Source organism: Acinonyx jubatus, chromosome F2, assembly GCF_027475565.1.
Source record: "Acinonyx jubatus isolate Ajub_Pintada_27869175 chromosome F2, VMU_Ajub_asm_v1.0, whole genome shotgun sequence".
Classification (NCBI taxonomy): Eukaryota; Metazoa; Chordata; class Mammalia; order Carnivora; family Felidae; genus Acinonyx; species Acinonyx jubatus.
This window is the reverse complement of record NC_069394.1, coordinates 11,493,744-11,512,504: the sequence shown is the minus strand read 5'-3', so window position 1 is coordinate 11,512,504 and position 18,761 is coordinate 11,493,744. Positions and strand designations below refer to the sequence as shown.

At 39.1% G+C, this 18,761-nt stretch overlaps 1 protein-coding gene across 11 annotated transcripts in view; it reads right to left on the bottom strand.

The window, feature by feature from the left end:
* CYRIB (CYFIP related Rac1 interactor B) overlaps positions 1-18,761 on the bottom strand; it is a 147,399-nt gene that overhangs the window by 35,237 nt on the left and 93,401 nt on the right. For 8 of the 11 annotated variants that reach the window (XM_053208339.1, XM_053208344.1, XM_053208338.1 and 5 more), the window contains one exon: positions 17,858-17,896. The gene's annotated coding sequence lies outside the window, so the exon portion shown is untranslated. Of the gene's footprint in view, positions 1-17,630; positions 17,650-17,857; positions 17,897-18,761 lie in introns of all 11 variants that reach the window. The other 3 variants (XM_027063907.2, XM_053208341.1, XM_027063908.2) reach the window with 1 other exon arrangement.

The window sequence follows — 18,761 nt, the reverse complement described above, 5'->3', positions numbered from 1 at the left end:
CATGACCTGAGCTGAAGTCAGACACTCAACCAGCTGAGCCACCCAAACATCCCAAAATAAATAACTTCTTTTAAAACTCACAGAATTTTTCAAAGATCTGAAAACAGTTCACCATAACACTATCAGTTGTCATATCTTCTTAATAATGATAAACAAATTAAAACCATATCCCTGTCTGGCATAGTTTAACTCTTTAGGCAAAAACACAACAAAAAGTCCCCATCATCCTCTGACTGCAGCAAATATGAGATAGTAGCTAACTGTCAACCTGTCAGCTCTGGTAGGCACCAGATGGCGTGGGTCCAAACTCCAGCTCTGCCATTTCCTTCCAAGCTTTGCAACTGTAGTCAAGTTTCCTAATTTCTCCGTGTCTCATCTGTAAACTGTGCATAATATGAATATCCACTGCAGAAGGTTCCTAAAATCATTAAATGGGTTAACAGAAGCAAAAACATTCAGTGACTATGCTTGGCAATCTCTCTGCTGCAGAACCCATGGGATGTGTGTGGCAGCCCTATTTCCTGCCATACAGGAAGCCAGTCTGTCACAAAAGGATAAAGCCAGCATGCACTAGAGAAAAGTGTCCTAAGGTCCTCAAGTCACTGATTTCTATCTCTACTTGTTCCTGAATTCTAGCTGCCATTTCCCTCAGTTCAGCTGCTGGATTTTCCTCTGGTTTTAAGATATCCTAAATTCTTTCAATCAATTTCCTTTTTTACCTGTTTAGTTGAGGTGGGTTTCCATCATTTACATCTAAAAAAGTTCTAATAACATTTCTAAGTTTCAGATTAACAAATGAATGTGACAAAGAGATACTAAAAGATATAAAAGATTTTTCAGATTATATAAAACTTGGGCCAAAACATTTGATATACTTCAGAAGCACAATTTCAAAGTAAATAATGAATATTATAATTTAAAATAATAAACTGTAAATCTTACAACATTTGAATTTAGAAGGAAAAATCTAAAGATTCTCTTTCAAATTACTTGTATCGTAATCCCTGGATTAAACTAAATATTATAAGCATTTACTAAAAAGCTAAAAAGAAATTTAACACAGACACCAGATCCAGGTTACTTCAAGTGTTCACAGTATTTCTGGTAAAATTCTGCGACTAGGAGCCTTTATGTTACAGGTCTGCTTCAAAGTTCGTGAATTATCTGGAAAGGAACTTGCTCTTCTGGGCCTAAAGTCTGTGGAATGTATTTTTGAGCTCATGAAAAGCACTTAATAAATACATTAGATCATTTTCCCGTAAAACATTTGAAAAGAAGCTTCTTTAATTAGAGAAGCCAACAGAAACACAACTGTATGTTAATACACTATCGCCTCCCTTTCTACAAAATTCCTAAGAGATGCGGTTGCTTCATTTACTCTTTTGAGCTCAGGGGGGCTTTATAATGCTCTCTTCTGCCTAGAATGCTAGTTGCAAAGATTTTCCCATGGCTGGCTTTTCTTTTTTCCCCCATTCTTCAGGCCCCTCAAATGTCCCCTCTTCAGACTAGTTTTTGTCTGCCATCTTTTTGCATAGAAGTTTACCACTACATCTCATTACCTTCTATCACATCACCTAACTTCTTCCTTCAGCATACTGAACACAATCTGAATTACTCTATTCACTTAGTGTCAGTCTCCTTCACATCCACTTTATAAACTTCGTATACCTGGGTGAGGGATGAGAAAAAAGAAAAGCTCACAAATGTACTGCTTAGCATCCCTATAAATGAGGATTTCTTCAATTTGGCATTGTTAACATTTAAACCACAGAATTCTTCGCTGTGGGGCTGTCCTGGGCACTGTAGGATGTGTAGCAGCATTGAAGGCCTCTACGCACTAGATAACTGGTATCACCCCAGCACCCGGTTGTAATAACCAACAATACCTCCAGATGTTGCCAAATACCTCTTGGGGGCAGAACTGCCCCAGTGAAGAACCTCTACTTTAAACATATGGCCACTAACGTGAAGCACAGCCTCAGTTCCGCCCCATAATCCTACTATGCATCTCCAATCAACCTACTCTCCCACTTGACCAGGTGACCGTTCCACAAGGCTTTATTTTTCATCTCAAACCTCTAACAATCTATCCTCCGTCCTCACATGCAAGACATGACCTCACTACACTGTTTACAGAAAAAAGAAAGAAAATCCTCTACTGTTCTTTCTACCACCCTTTCTTCATCAATAACCAGTCTACCCTCCGCACCTGTTCCTGAGACACAACCTGGTTCTACAAGGCTTCATGTCTCCTCTACATCATTTTGCCTGTCCTCCTTTTTTTATTCATTTATTTTTAAGTTTGCTTATTTATTTTTTGAGTGAGAGCAAGCAGGGGAGGGGCTGGGAGACAGGGACAGAGAGATTCATTCCCACACAGGCTCCGCACCGTCAGTGCAGAGCCCGACGGGGCTTGAACTCATGAACTATGTATGAGATCATGACCTGAGCCGAAATCAAGAGTTGGATGCTTTACTGACTGAGCCACCCAGGCGCACCCTTGCCTGGCGTTACAGCAAGAACTTGCCACGTAAGCTACCTATAGTTATTGCCTTCTACTTTTTACCTCCCACTCTTTCAGCTCATTCCAATCTGGCTTTTATTCCCACCAATACAAAGAAGCTGGTCCCTGTCAAGGTCACAGAAACCTGCATCCGGCTAAATCCAAAGGGCAATTCTCACACTTCAACTTACTGGATCTCTTAATAGCCTCTGACCCAGTCTGTCACACGTCTTCCTGAAATACTTTCTTCGTCTAACATTTAGAACAACCCATTTTTCCTGAGTTTCTTTCGTACTTTATGGCTTTTCTTTTTCCATCCCTTTCCCTTTGGCATCGGTAGTTACTTCTATCTTAAACAAAACAAAAACTTACCTTGACTGTGCTTCCCTCACCAGTTCCCACCCTACCCCTTGCTTCTTTTTGCAACAAAATTCCTCAAGAGAGTGGCTTGCACTCATCATCTTGTATCTCTCTCCATCTCTGTTAAGCCCCCTCTCTCCAACCTGGCTTCTGCCCAACCATACACCAACAAAATCGTTCTGGCAAGGTCATCAAATGAACCGCATGTTACTAATCCCAATGGTCAATTCTCAAGACCTCACCTTACTTCCTCTGTCAGCACCGCCTGACATAACTGACTCTCTCTCCTCCTCCTCAGTACACTTTTCTCATCAGTTTAAAAGACACCCCATCTTACCTCGTTCGCTGCTATTCTAGCCTTCTTCTTGCCACCATCACCTCTTGTCAGGGTTACTTCAAAAGCCTGCTTCTACTTTTGCGTCCTATTACAATCTGTTTTTGCTACAAGAGGCAAAGCAATCTCTTAAAAATATAAATCAACCACATACCTTCTCTGCTCAAAAACATGCAATGGCTTACTGACACACTCAGAATAAAATCCAAACTTCTTACGAGGCCCTACAAAACCCTACATGATCTGTCTGACGTCCTCTGGCCTCACCTCCCATTGTTCTTCACAACAGCCTGTTGCCGTTTCTCTAATGCAACAAGATTTCTCTCCTTTGGAGGCTCTGTACCTTTTTCCCTAGCTGGAACGTTCTGTCCACGGACCTTCAAGCGACAAACTAGCATACTTCACTGAGGTCCCTGCTTAATTAGACCACCTCAGAGAGGCCTTCCTTGACTAGCCCATCTGTAGTATGGCTTCCTCTTCCCAAACCAGTGTTTATCACCAACCATACGTCTATCACGTATTTTTACCTTTATCTACTTGCTGCCTGCACTGCAAGGTGCACTTTTAAGAAGGCAGGGGATCTGCTGTAACACCACTCTACCCCCAGCACCTGGAACAATGCTCGGGGATGTTGTAGGTAGTATAGACATCTGATGAATGAATGAATGACTGCAAAAACACAGAAAACTAAAAATCTGTGAAGTTTCAGAAGTGTTCCAAGAAGGGGAGAGGAAAAAGCAAAATAAATACAACTGAAAACTGACAAGGAAAGAAAAGGCCTGGGAATTTAGAAAGAGCACATGTTTTCCTAGTCAGATCAATGAAGTCTGTCTCTCACTCTCTCAGTAAAAGCCAGTAGGCTTCTGTGCAACTAATAAGAATTTTTGAAATGTTAAATATCAGAGAAATAAAGTGATAGGAGTATACATGAGTATCCAGAAAGTCTACAGTATGCCCAAATAACAAAGCAAAAACATAATATCCTTCCAGAACCATAAATATGGCTCCAAAGTAAAAATGGAGACCAGCCTATATCATAGTTCCCATCTTTGGAAAATTGAGGAGCATTCGTAACATTAAAGGAAAAGAAAAAAAAAAAAAAGCTTGGAAAATGTGGGTTTAAGTATTTAGTTTCCTTTTTAAACCATTAAGTCTTCCCCCAAAAGTCCTATTTGGGAATTCTTCAAATCTGAGAAAGAATTAAAAACAAGAGTGTCAATCCTGCTCCGTCAAAATTTTACAAGGAGGACAAACTCCAATATCAGCCCAACATCCATTTTCATCGTCAACACAGATAAGTGAACAAAGAACACAAAGAAATATGATAAAGTGTTAGAGAAAAAGGAGATACTGAAAAACATACTTTGTTCTCTCTAAAAAAAAAACTTCACAACAGATTTTATAAGAATGCTTTAATAGAATTCCATATCTCCCAATTTACAGTGACTAAAAGTGTGTGAATGGGGAAAAACTTATCAAACAGTAACTATAAACTGCCAACCACTTCTAGTGTTGAAGACGAAGAACTTCTTGTATTTACCCAAGCTCTGAATCCTAGGCAAAACGGTCTTCGAGAAAATACAGTACTATAAAATGGTGCTGAATTATATTCTGTTGTGCATTAAAACATTATTTAATATTACATATGCTATTTCTCTGTATCATCAAGACATTTAGATCTGTAGAAACAACGGGAAGCCTTTAAAATTGACAAGATAGTGGGTTAATGTGGAATTCAGCCACACTTTGGCTTTGTCTGCCAAGAAATTTCTGGTTCTCATAAAACATGTACCACGAATTTAAAGAAATATTAACAGAATGGAAAATCAGTAATGAAAAATATGGTCAAATTTTCACTGACAGTGGCACACATATGATGAATGGAGGCCAAGAGTAGCTAAGGAATCCCAAACTTGAGCTTTGTTCACACTCTTCAGCTGTGTGTTCAGAAACTAATTATAACACCATATAACAAAATATATTTTGCATAAGCAAAAATATAGTAAATCACTTTCATAATTCTCCAAAAACAAACCACCAGATATACAGGAGACTGGGGAGTTGTTTTGTCATACACTCAATCAAGCACCTAAGTTTATGTTAAAAAAAATCTACTTTAACATTAGAAAAAATTAATATTGCACTCTGAATAACACTGCCAACAGAAACAAAATTACTAATAAGCAATGGTTCTTTCAGATAAAGTAATTCACCTGCTGGAACCCGTTTAAACAATAACTAAATTGTCAGGCTCTTACAGAGTAATTACAAAATACAGAGAGTAATTACAAAAATATAGGACATATGCTGGAATGATCCTTCTAATCAATCCACTACATAGAAAACGTTACCATTAGGTGAATGCAAAGTTGAAAGGCAGGTAGAAATTCACAGTTTTGCTATCCTGCAAGTCAGTTACCAAACTCCAATGCCAGATTTCTGGATCTAAGGTTTAATGACAAACATTTCTCAAGTGATTGCATAAAGCAGCAAGTACAAGCTAAAATAGCAGACTTCAAAAAATTTCAAATGGTATCAACAATTTCACTTTGCACATCTGCTTCTAAAAATATGCAGGCACCATCCCCTTCAAATACTGCACCAAGTCTTGCTTGCACAACTCCTTCTATGAAACGACATCACCATTTGAAAGCAAATGTTGATTTAATATTGCAAACGAACAGTAGAGTGACTCCAGGAGTAATCTAGCAGTTGACAACAGTATAAGAACAAAATATTTTCAGTATGTCAAACTTTAAAACTCTGTTAAAATTAGTTAACATCGTAATAATTAACATTTTGATAAATTTTCTATTAATATATGCCAGATGTGTGTTTTATGATGATTTTTGGCTTTGGCTTTCGCTGAATATTGACCTTATTGGCCAAACATGTATTTGGTGCATCTACAATAAAAGCATACAAAGTAAATCTTCAACACAGCACAGAATAAATATCCAATAAACACCTACTGAATTAATTTAAGAACTGTAAACAGGTGAGATCCAGTGGCATTTCTTTATTTGAAGGATGAGTTAGGTACACAATAATTTAAAGGAGAGTGATAATCACAATTCCTTCTTAGCTTCTAACATGGCTGCAACTCACATTAGGAACACAGCGGTTGACTGTACTGGTGGGAAACCAATGGTTAGCTGAGTGCCATCAAAATGGAGAGAAAAAACTCAAACAAGCCTAACGATAAAGCGTCTATAATAATTATCCTGACATTATATTATCTGCTCTACCGACTGCACTACAAATGCACATCACACCGGAACCGTCTCGGACCTTTGTCTCCCGATTTCTTTCTTTCCCCCCTTCTCTCCAACAAGAGAAGCTGCTAAACAGGTTCGTTCATTGTTTTAGCACAATGATGATGTCTGAGCAACAAATATTTGTTCGATAAATGGCAAAGCCAAGACTTTCCTTTTTCTCTTGTCCCTGTTGTGTTCTGATCTTTACGTGGTAAACATGTTTAAGCAGAACCTAAGCTCCCAGGACTTCAGCTCTCTCCCACTCCTGGTTCTACCACACTTGATAAAATATGTAGACTGAGCAGTCCCTCTGGGACTCTGTATTCACAGGGTTTTTCCCTATCACTTGTATTCCTAAGACTATCTGAGCATGAGCAATCCAAGAACTCAAATTGTGAAAGCATGAAAACAGTGGCCCTGTACTTAAATCAGCAAAGACATATGAATACTGTGTAGTCAAAAAGGTTGACTGTGACAGTTAATTTACTCTCACCCCCAAGCCCATCCTTCTATAATCTGCTTTTAATGTTAGGACTAAGAAGCTGAAGACTGTATTTCTTAGACTACTTTGTTACCTGGCTTCTCACTGGGCCCCATCAGCTATAAGGAAATTGGAAGGTGGGAAGAAAGAAGGTGCCTCTTTTGGGGCACCTGGCTAGCTCAATCAGAAGAGCATGCGACTCTCGATCTCAGGGTCCTGTGTTCAAGCCCCATGTTGGGTAGATTACTTAAATAAAACTAAAAAAAGAAGGTTTCTCTTTTGTTTCTCAAGTTCTGTCAGCATTTCCTGTCATCAAAAGCTCCATATGGCTCTAGGCTCTAGCTTCCTGGGGAATGCCTTACAGTGCCTGGCCCCCTCCAAGAGGTCTGAGCTTCCAGCCTTATGGAGTTCCTCCTTCAAGCTCCAAAATTCTGCCTAACCTACCTCATCCCTTCTTTTCCCCCAGCTCCAGAATTGACAGTTGCTTCCTGCGGTTACCATTAATATCTTAGTTACCTCATGTAACTTAATACATATTTGGTCTTTACCGCTCCCTCCCCCATGCCTAACCTAGAGCTCCTAAATTCCTTGGAACTTCGGGAGTGACAGAAGCATCTCTTATTTTAATGAGTCCCCCAGACAGCTTTAAGACTAGGGCTGGATGCCAGAAAGACAAGGTATACTCAGGTTTCAGCCTTATCTCCTGACCTCTGGTGAGGGGAGAGGGACTGGAGATTGGATTGATCACCAATGGCCAATGATTTATAATCAGTCATGCCTACATAATGGGACCTCCATTAAAACCCCTAAATCATGGAGTCTGAGGCAATTCCAAGCTAGTAAACGCATCCACATGGGAAGGAAACATATTCCAAATGCATGGGGACAGAAGCCCCTATGTTCAGGGCACTTCCAGACCTCATCCTATGTACCTCTTCACCTGGCTGTTCATTTGTACCCTTTATAAAGTCCTTTATAATAAACTGGTACTAGTATAAGCAAAGTGTTTTTCTGCGTTCTGTGAGCCATTATAGCAAATTATCAAACTGAGGAAGGAGTCATGGGAACCCCTACCACCTTCTACAGCTGGATGGTCAGAAGTAAAGGAGACTGAAGACTTGTGAATGGCATCTGGAGTGGAACGGAGTCTTGTAGGATGAAGCCCTTACCCTGAGAAGTCTGTACACCAACTCTACATCGAGTCAGAATCAAAATGAACTGCAGGACACCCAGTTGGTGTCTGGGGAGTTGGGAGAATTGGCTGGCATGGGGGGAAAAAGCCCCACACATTTGGTATCAGAAGTGGTTTTGGAAAACAGTTCAGAATTAATGTCAGCAGTGTTGTGAGTAAAAACACGCACACCTCGGCATCCTCTTTTTGCTCAGGCTTCCAACATTTGTGTAAATAAATCCTTACGTTAAATCCCTTTTAAAAATACCTAGCACGGTTTCTGCTATCCTGGTTGAAATCTGACTGGTACAGAGGAAGTTGTAGAGAGTAGCTTAGTCCTTACCTTTACCAACAATATCTAATCTATCATCATCAGGTACTAGTGTGTAGCTATTAATAAAGTGATCCTTTGACTCTCCTTCCTTTGTAAAATGTAAAGGAGGAGAAGCAGGATTCAGGTATTACTAGGTGCCCAGCCATAATACCACCAGAGAAGTACTAAAATCTCACCATAAATCCCTAGCACACGTCAAGAGCAATACATTAGTCTAGTAATTACATGGAGAGAAGTTACTTGCCTTAAAGAAACGTAACATAAATGTACAACTGAACTGAAATTGGGACAATTGATTTCTAGTCTTGACTCTCTCACAAAATACATGACTTCACACAGTACTTGTTAGACTGAATCTCTCCCATTGCTCTGGCTAGGACTCTACATATGTTACACTGCATCTTTCCTAATGCTGACATCTAGTGGATACACTTAGATTTAGTATTATTTTAAAACGAAAACTCTCATTTACACTATTTTAAATAAAAGACTCACTAGTATGACTGGCTATATGCAATAAACACAATAAATCAGGAGACCAACACTGCTCCCTAAATGGAAGTGAACCATGATAAATTAATATTACATCAGATTGTCATGGCATCTTTGAGCTTGATTCAGAGATTACTAGTAATAGTACTCTTCCATGCTTCCAGCCATTAATAATTAAACCACCAATGCAAATTACCACCTGAGGTGTAGATTGAAAAGAAATGCTTCCTGCTACAATGTCTTGCCTCAGGTACAGACAGGGTATGAGAGGACTGATACAAAGTTCCAAGTAGTTTAAGAAATTTACAGAATGGTGATGGGAATACGGAAAAAAAAAAAAACAAAAACACTGAAACTCAAAATTACCTACAAGGATTTATTATGAAGGTTTTTCTTGAAAAAATATGGTCCTCAGAAAAAAAAACAGTACTGTCAACTCACTTTCTTAAAGTGTACCACTATTTTGAAATCCACGTAAAATTATATACACATGTAAGGTAAAATATATATTTAAAATTCGAGAGAATGATAAACATGAAATTTTAAATACTGGTTATCTCTGGGGAGAAACAAGCCCATAGGACCAGGCAACTTCAAAGGCGTGGGTAACATTTCAGTTCCTCAATTACTGGTGGATTCAGGGGAGTCTCTTAGGCTTCCACATTTACAAATAAAGGTATTCTTTTATATGTATCAGTAATTTTAAAAATGTTTTAATGTAAAGTCACTAATGCTCAAAGAACACATATGACTCATTCAAAGGTGCTCCCAGGGGCGCCTGGGTGGCTCAGTCAGTTGAGCGTCCGACTTCGGCTCAGGTCGTGATCTCACAGCTCGTAAGTTCGAGCTCCGCGTCGGGCTCTGTGCTGACAGCTCAGAGCCTGGAGCCTGCTTTGGATTCTGTGTCTCCCTCTCTCTCTCTGCCCCTAACCCACTCGCATTCTAGCTCTGTCTCTCTCAAAAATAAATAAACATTAAAAAAAAATTAAAAACAAAACAACAACAAAAAAAAACAAAGGTGCTCCCAAAAGACGAATGGATTGGAATTCAGGTGCCTGAAATCTTTCCAATACACATGCAATGATGCATGATGAGCCATTTTTTTTTAATGTTTTATATATTTTTGAGAGGCAAAGAGAGACAGGTCGCATGTCGAGGAGGGGCAGAGAGAGAGAGAGAGAGAGAGAGAGGGAGACACAGAATCCCAAGCAGGCTCCAGACTCTGAGCTGTCAGCACAGAGCCCGACGCGGGGCTCAAACTCACGAACCGTGAGATCACGACCTGGGCTGAAGTCGGACGCTTAACCGACTGAGCCACCCAGGGGCCCCTGGATGAGCCATTAAATAAAAACCGTAGCACCTTGCACACTTCAACAGGTAGTCAGTGTTTACAGCGCCTGCTGGTGGCTGCTGCTGTTTTAAACCAAACAACCTTTCCTTAGCTCCTGTCTGCCAATTACTGGGACAGATACTGAAGATTTGGCACTGAGGAACTCACAGACAAGTGTACAAAACCAGACAAGATGGTATGACATACTTTCATACAGAAGCATGCAAACACCACAATGAACATACAGAAAAAGGAACACCTAACCAAAGACTCCCCAGAAGGACTGGTTCTTAAGTCCTTCTTGTTTTCTATTTCTTTAAGTTAGAAAATAATTTAAACATAAAAAAATGTATCCACATACTGTACCACCCAGATTGTGTGTGTGTGTGTCTGTCTGTCTGTATGCTACATTGATGACTGAACAGCTTTTTTTTTCTTTTCAAATTGTTATTTAAATTCTAGTTAGCTAACATACAGTGTAATATTGTTTTCAGAGGAATTTAGTGATCCATCACATACAGGTAACACCCAATGCTCATCACAACAAGTGCCTTCTTTAATGCCCATCACCCATGTAGCCCATCCCCACCCACCTCCCTCTACCACTCAGATTAAAGCAATGACATTTTGCCAGATTTGCTTCAGAGACCTCCCTACATTTTTGGGCACTACTTAACCTCCCAACCTTCCCCAACCAACTTTCCTCTCCTCCATCTCCTAAAGGTAATCTTAAAAGTATGCTTCCTTTCCAAACGTATTTTAAAATTTTTACTGTGAAGGTACATATTCATAAACAAACAGCACTGTTCTGCTTTTCAATGTTCGTAAATGCTATATTGTACATATTCCTTTAAAATCCACCTCTCACACTCAATGGTGTTATCCATGTTCACTTATTGACATACACTATTCCACAGGTCAATGAAGCCTTTTTGAGGAACAGTGACTTCTCAGTTTTTCTCTAATAACAAAGAATGCTTTACACACATATCCTTTCACACGCTACATACACTTGTATATACTTGGGCCCGTGTACAAGAGTTTCCACTGGACGGCAGTCTGGAAATTAAAACGCAACCATAACTTAACTATATTGTGCCAAACTGCTCTCCAAAGTACTTCTACCAATTCACTGTTCCACTAGTAAAGATTTTCTTCTCTCCCATCCTCCAAAACCTCAAGCTTCAAACTTTAAATTGTGAAATATCTCACTGATGTTTTAATTTATATTTTCTTGATTACCAGTAAAAATGTGCCTATATCTCTATGTTTACAGGCCATCTGTAAAATGTATATTCACATTCTTTGCAACTTGTAGCATTTATTTTTCCAGTATCTCTCCCACACCTACCTTTCTATACACCGGACTCTGTACTGCTGGGCTTAGCATCTGTAAATAACATCCTTGCCAGCTGTGAGGTTATGTCAGTAAGAGGCACTAGAGGGTGAGAAAGCAGGACCGAGAAAGAAGCTTCCCTGTCTCTGGCTGGGACAGACCAGCAGCTGCTCTAAGAACAGTCAGATGAGGTGGGGCCAGTATGCACTGCCCCGATCAGAGGCAGAAGCAAGTGCAGTCTGTGGGTTCCAGTCGAGCAGTGGTAGCGGCTAATCTCTGGTGGCAGTACCACCACCCATCTTTTCTTTGTCCCTGTCTCCTCTTCCCCTCTGCTCCTCTAGTCTAATACCTTCGTAACCAATCCTCTGTATTAAATTCCCTGTTTAGGGGCGCCTGGCTGGCACTTGGGTGGCTCAGTCAGTTAAACAACAGACTCTCGATTTTGGCTGAGGTCATGATCTCACAGTTGTGAGATGGAGCCCCACTCAGCATAGAGCCTGCTTGGGATTCTTTCTCTCCTTTCCCACCTGTATGTTCTCTCTCTCTCTCAAAACAGACAAATAAACTTTAAAATTAATTCATTCCCTGTTTGAAATTCCCAGAGTGGTATGTTTTCTGACCTCCACCCTTCCTTCCCCTCCAGGTGGGCTTAAGGAATTCTAGATAGGAACTCTGGATACTAACCTTTTGAAGCCTAAACACACCGCAAATATCTTCTTCTAGTCTGCAATGTCGCAGTGTCCCAGTCTTAACTTTGTTTATGATACCATTTTGTCACATGTAATCCACTTTTCCTTGAGGTCTATGTTGATCATTTAGTGATTCCTGCAAAACTGCCTTAGCTATTCTTGGCCTTTTATTCACCCATGTAACTGTCAAGTTCTACAAAAATCTTAATGGGATTTTGACTTGATTTTGCATTAAATACACACACACAAATACACACACCATTCCAAGGCAGAACTTCCATCTTTATAAAATACTAACCATTTTTTTCATTTAATCTATGAATATGAGATTATAAAACATAAGATTACATGAATGCATTTTTTTAATATTTATTTGAGAGAGACAGACAGAGAGAGAGAGAGAGAGAGAGAGAGAAAGTAAGTGTGCGTGAGCAGGGAGGAGCAGAGAGCTAGGGGGACAGAGGATCCAAAGTGGGCTCCACGTTGATAGCTGTGAGTCCGATGCAGGGCTCCAACTCACGAACCGTGAAATCATTACCTGAGCCAAAGTTGCACACTCAACCGACTTAGCCACCCAGGTTCCCCCAAATGAATACATTTTTCCATGCTAAACCATCCTTGCTTTCCTGGGACCAAATCTATACAGTCATTAAAAAATAAATGTATTTTGGGGTGCCTAGGTGGCTCAGTCGGTTAAGCATCTGACTTCAGCTCAGGTCATGTTCTCGCAGTTCATGAGTTTGAGCCCCACGTCGGGCTCTGTGCTGACGGCTCGGAGCCTGGAGCCTGCTTCGGATTCTGTGTCTCCCTCTCTCTCTCTGCCCCTCCCCCACTCGCACAGTCTCTCTCTCTCTCTCTCTCTCTCTCTCTCGCAATCTCTCTCTCAAAAATAAACATTAAATAAAGTTTTTTTAATTAAAAAAATGTATTTCTAGATTTGGTTTAATATTTCACTTTGGATTATTTCATAAATAAGACTGACCTATAATTTTTTTCTCTTCTTGTCTGGTTTTGCTATCGAGCCTATTTTATACATCAGCTCTTTCTGTTCTACAGAAAAGTATAAAAGAACATAAATGTTTGTGTCTCCTTAAAATTTGTATGTTGAAATCCTAACACCCAATGTGATTAAACCCTTTGAGAGGTGATTAGGTCATCAGTGTGAAAGCCTCATGAATGGAATTAATGTCCTCATAAAACAGACCCCCCAAAGCTCCCTTGCTTTCTTTCTACCATGTGAGGACACAGGAAGAAGACAGCTATGTATGAACCGGGAAGCACGCCTCACTAGGACCCAACTATGCTGGAAGTGTGACCTTGGGACTTCCAGCCTCCAGCACTGTGGGAAATAAATTTGTTATTTGTAAGCCATCTAGTTTACTGTATTTTGTTATAGCGGCCCAAACTAAATACAACAGGTGCTAAAATGGAAACTCAAACTCAAGCACTGACACTTGGTATGAACGTATTCTACAACATCTGTGCCAAGCAGCCAAGCAGCCCCTGCTTCAATATTTCACTCTACATGACCACACCCAGAGTCACTCATTCGATTTTCAAATGACTCAAGTTTTAGATTTCAATTTTTAGAAACTTTTTTAGAAACTTCAGCCGATGATTAAATAATACACAATTAATCCAACATGAATCCTGCAAAGAATCACACAAAACTTGTCTTAAAGCTGATATTCGCCCATTTGTTAATCTCTCATCAGTCCCGGTTCTCACTGGCCTCTGAGAACTAAACAGTCAGTCCATGTGCCACGTGACAACCCAGTAACTATCTGAAATATCTGGAAACACGTTAAACTGAGGTCAAAAGGAAGTTACCCATTAGACAATATACATACACTCACATAGGCAAAAAGTTACTAACAAGGTATTCTCCTGTCTAGCGATTGTAAGGACTGAGCTTCCGAAAGAGAATAAAGTTTAAATGGAGATATTTAGGAATACTCATCAGAAAGGACCTTCTTAAACATTACAGACTGAAGGAACAAAGGGCAACAAAACCATTTTGCCCCACCCAACACCTTGCTATCAGGACCAAATGACAGTAAAAACCAGTGACGGGCCTTTCTGTGTGCCACACACGATGCCAAGTAATACATACACAGTAGTATCTTACAAAATCCTCAATCACTTTTGAGGTTGTCCAGCACTTCGATCCTCATTTTACTTCTGAGCAACCTGAAGGTCAAAGGATTAAATAACTTTCTCAAGGTCAACAAATCAGTAAACAACGGAGCTGGAATTCTTACACAGGCAAATCTGTCTTCTAGCAGTTCTCTTAACCATTTGGTCATATTGCTTAGTCACAAATGAAAATACACACAACTCATCCAAAAAGAGTGAAGGAAAATATTAAGTGTTCCAGAAGGAAATTAATTCAATACTAGTACTAACATTTCTAAGTCAGGAATAAAATTCTCACAGAAAAAAAATTTTGAGAAAAAACTATGATGACTAGAGAAAGATGACAGATGCTAAGAAATGTCCTTACATATTTCCCTACCATTTGTCAGGTCTTTCTGTTTGAGCCTGGCATGCTAAAGGAATTTAGTACAGTGAAATTACAGGAGGGCACAAATGTTTCCCTTGTTCCTGAACTTCAATTAAAATGATTTGCTTAAATATAACTCCTCCAGACTCATCATAATCAAACAGAATACAAAAACAAAATACAAATTTTCTTTTTGGTAATCATATCATTTTAAAGATATGTACTTGAATAATCTTTCTACATTTATATCTCCTACAATACATATCTCCTATAATACGAAAAAGAATCCAGCAGACCAAAATGCAGAATGTATACATCATAAAAATGTTTTTGAGGGGCACTTGGGTGGCTCAGTCGGTTAAACATCCGACTTCGGCTCAGGTCATGATCTCACGGTCCGTGAGTTCGAGCCCCGACTCGGGCTCTGTGCTGACAGCTCAGAGCCTGGAGCCTGCTTCGGATTCTGTGTCCCCCTCTCTCTCTGCCCCTCCCCTGCTCATGCTCTGTCGCTCTCTGTCTCAAAAATAAATAAAACATTAAACATAATTTAAAAAAATGTTTTTGAACTATGTTACCTAATAATGACAGATTTAAGGTTTCGCACAGTTTTTACTAAGGCAATATTTATATAAATCAAACCTCAAATCACTTAACAATTCTGAGTATTTTTACCATATTTCGAACATTGCTGGAAGGGAAAAAGAGGAAGGAAGTGAGAGGTATGAGAAAAGGCAGAAAATCAGCCCTGAATATAGGGCTCGTGACAGGACTTGAAATCATGTAGCTCAGTGCTCTACTTTTATAGAAAGAAACTGAGGACTATAGAAACTTGGTGACTTGGCAAAAGCGGCAAATCAGTTTTTAAAAAGTGGGGCTTAATCCAATGACCTGGACAGTGCAGGCTTTAGGGACGTATTTAAAATACGGCATCAGCAGAGCACACTGACAGAACAAATCTACCAAAAAATACCCCACAGGCAGATGCCCCAACATGTCGCCTTCGAGACAAGTAATGGCGCCATTTCTGCTCTCAGCCAAGCTTCAAAAGATCTGCCATTCCCTTCATCTGTAGTCAGCTGCAAGGTGCTGAACAACCATTTGTCAAATTCAGTGACACCATTCTGGGCTCTTCTAGCTTACGCTGGCACCTGAACACTGTCCAGTTCGTACTGCTGAGATAACTGTAAAACACTTGGTGACTTTTCACAAGTCTTGACCTTTTTTTGTGATTCCGTAACACACGCATCAGACCTCACTATTTGCATCCTTCCTGTGGAATTTAATTATGGACGTTTCTCTCGTTAAACTTTCGGCATCTCAGACTCGATTATTTTATTTTCTACGTGTTAATTTCATGTTCCTTGAATCAGAATGTGCATTCTCTGAAGGTGGGCACTCTCCAAGGCTTACCACTTATCTTCAACTATCTTTTCCACAGAACATGCTGTTTCTGTGATTATTTACCAGCAAACAGAAGTTTCTTCAAAACTATTTCAAGAACTTCTAGGCTACACCATTAGGATATTTCGCAAGACGGCGTAACTCTACTTCTTAAAGATTATTTAGAGGGGCGCCTGGGTGGCTCAGTCAGTTAAGAGTCCAACTTCGGCTCAGGTCACGATCTCACAGTTTGTGGGTTCGAGCCCCACGTTGGGCTCTGTGCTGACAGCTCAGAGCCTGGAGCCTGCTTCGGATTCTGTGTCTCCCTCTCTCTCTGCCCCTCCCCTGCTCACGCTCTGTCTCTGTCTCTCAAAAATAAATGTAAAAAAATAATAATAATAAATAAATAAAAGATTATTTAGATAAAACATAAAAAACTACATGTATTCAAATATGAAGGACAAAGAAAGGTCTAACTGACTTTTCGTTAACAAGAGCTCTTAATCTGGGATCCAGAGAAAGAATTCAGTGACCTGTGAGTTTGGATGGGAACCTTTTCACTAACCTCTATATGAAGTTCTGCAAGTCCTTCAATCAAGATTATAGGCAACAAAGTGTAGTAGTGTTAGCAATACCTATGAACTTGTCATCAACAGAAATCACAGGTACTTTCATATTATACTATAATTATTGCAAACTCATCACTGTAACTACAGTATTTCACAGAATTATTGCTAAAGCTCACTCTCTAATGTGAGAAGCATATATATTACTCTATCAAAAATTTGCATTTTTAGTACGTGTTAGCTGTACTTCAATATAACTAATTTCTTTTTTCATCATATAGATTTTGCTTCATAAAATCATGAATCATTTGTAGAATCATTGTTCTGGGAAGGGATTCACAAGCTTCACCAGATTACCAGAGGTCCATGGCACAAAAAATGGTTGAGAACTCCTGCACTGTAACATACAGAGTAGGTGAGGTAATTACAATTCCAAAAGATCATCACAATAACTGTCTTATCAGTTCTAGTAAAATGACAGGCAAGTTTTGAAATGTAAATATCTCTGTTTATGACTAGGAAGAGCACAGAGATTTTAAGCTGATCATTTTCACTTGATAACACAAAGTATGTCTACAGAAAATGACATTTTCAAATACCTATTAACTTGTAATAATTAAAACAATTACAGGATTAAAAATGTTTAAGTACTCAGAACCCTGTATCAGTAACTTTTTGTTGTTGTTGATGTGTTCTTTACTTCAAAGACTTTTTCAAAAGGACCAAAACCAATAATAGGGAGAATTCTTATTTAAGAAAGTGTGTAAAAACTTCTTCTTCCTTTCTAACATATACATAAACCACCAGAATTATGTGTTAGACCTTTCCTGATTAACAATACTGGTGATAGCTAAAATGGCTTAAAAGGGAATTCAAAGAAAAACACATACCTACCTCTTCTACTGAAAGAAAGCTGTAAAAAAAAAAAGTTCTAATTACTTTTCCCTACTTCCTGTTCCAAGAAACTAAACAATATAGGGTATTTCCTAAAGATATTTTTAGCAGTTCAATATTATATAGAACATCTTCCTTAAATTATGTTTAGCCAAAGGAATTTTCTATATAGATCATAACCTTTCATTTGTATCTGAATTTATCATTTCCCCCAAAGACATATTTACCTTCAGCCAGTGCTGGTGATTCTGGTCTTGTCCTTCTATCTGTTTAAAGAAAGAAAAAAGAAAGAAAGTCTAAAACATTATTATAGTTTAAAACATGTTTAATTTTAAAAAACTAACTTTAATAAGGTTTATGAATGCCATCACATATCACATGAATATGTTATACACATATGTGTGTATGTATATGTATGTACAGGCATCTCCTTGAATTAAATCAACAACTGTTTACAGAGAACCTACTAAGAGTGAGGCATTGTGTGAAGCCCTAGGAAACACCAACAGGTTTGGATGAGACACCCTAACTGCCACCCTCAAGACACTCAAGGACTAAAAATCTGTATCAAGAGAAGTACACAGTGCTCATCATAGCTTATGAAGCAGGAGACAGCAAGGGAAGAAAATTAGTAATTTGTCTTTATTCTTACAACAGGGGCCTAAAAGTATCAAAGAGATCTACTTCTACACTATTATCATAATTTAAGTTCACTTCCTTTCAATGTATTAAAAAAATTAGTTTTACCAAAGGTACTAAGATCCTTATAATTCCATGACCATAACCTATTACTTGCCAGAAGCACATCAGGCAAAACTCAAGTGAACCATGAAGTCCTCTGTAGGAATGACTTTACGATTTCAACTCCTAAAACGTTTTTCGGTAAAATCAAATCTTCAGAATGATCTTATTCTAACTTTACAACTGAGAGCAACTATAACCACTACAGCAAACTAGCTTAGTTCGCACAGAGTAGGGGGACACATTTGACTAAGGTAACTACTCACCTTTATGTAAACACTTATTTCCCCAATTGTTTATTCTATGACCAGAGTTCTGGACTTTACAAACACACAATTTCTATGTGGCTAGTAAAATTTAGAGGGGTTGGGGCACTGCCTTCCAAGATGG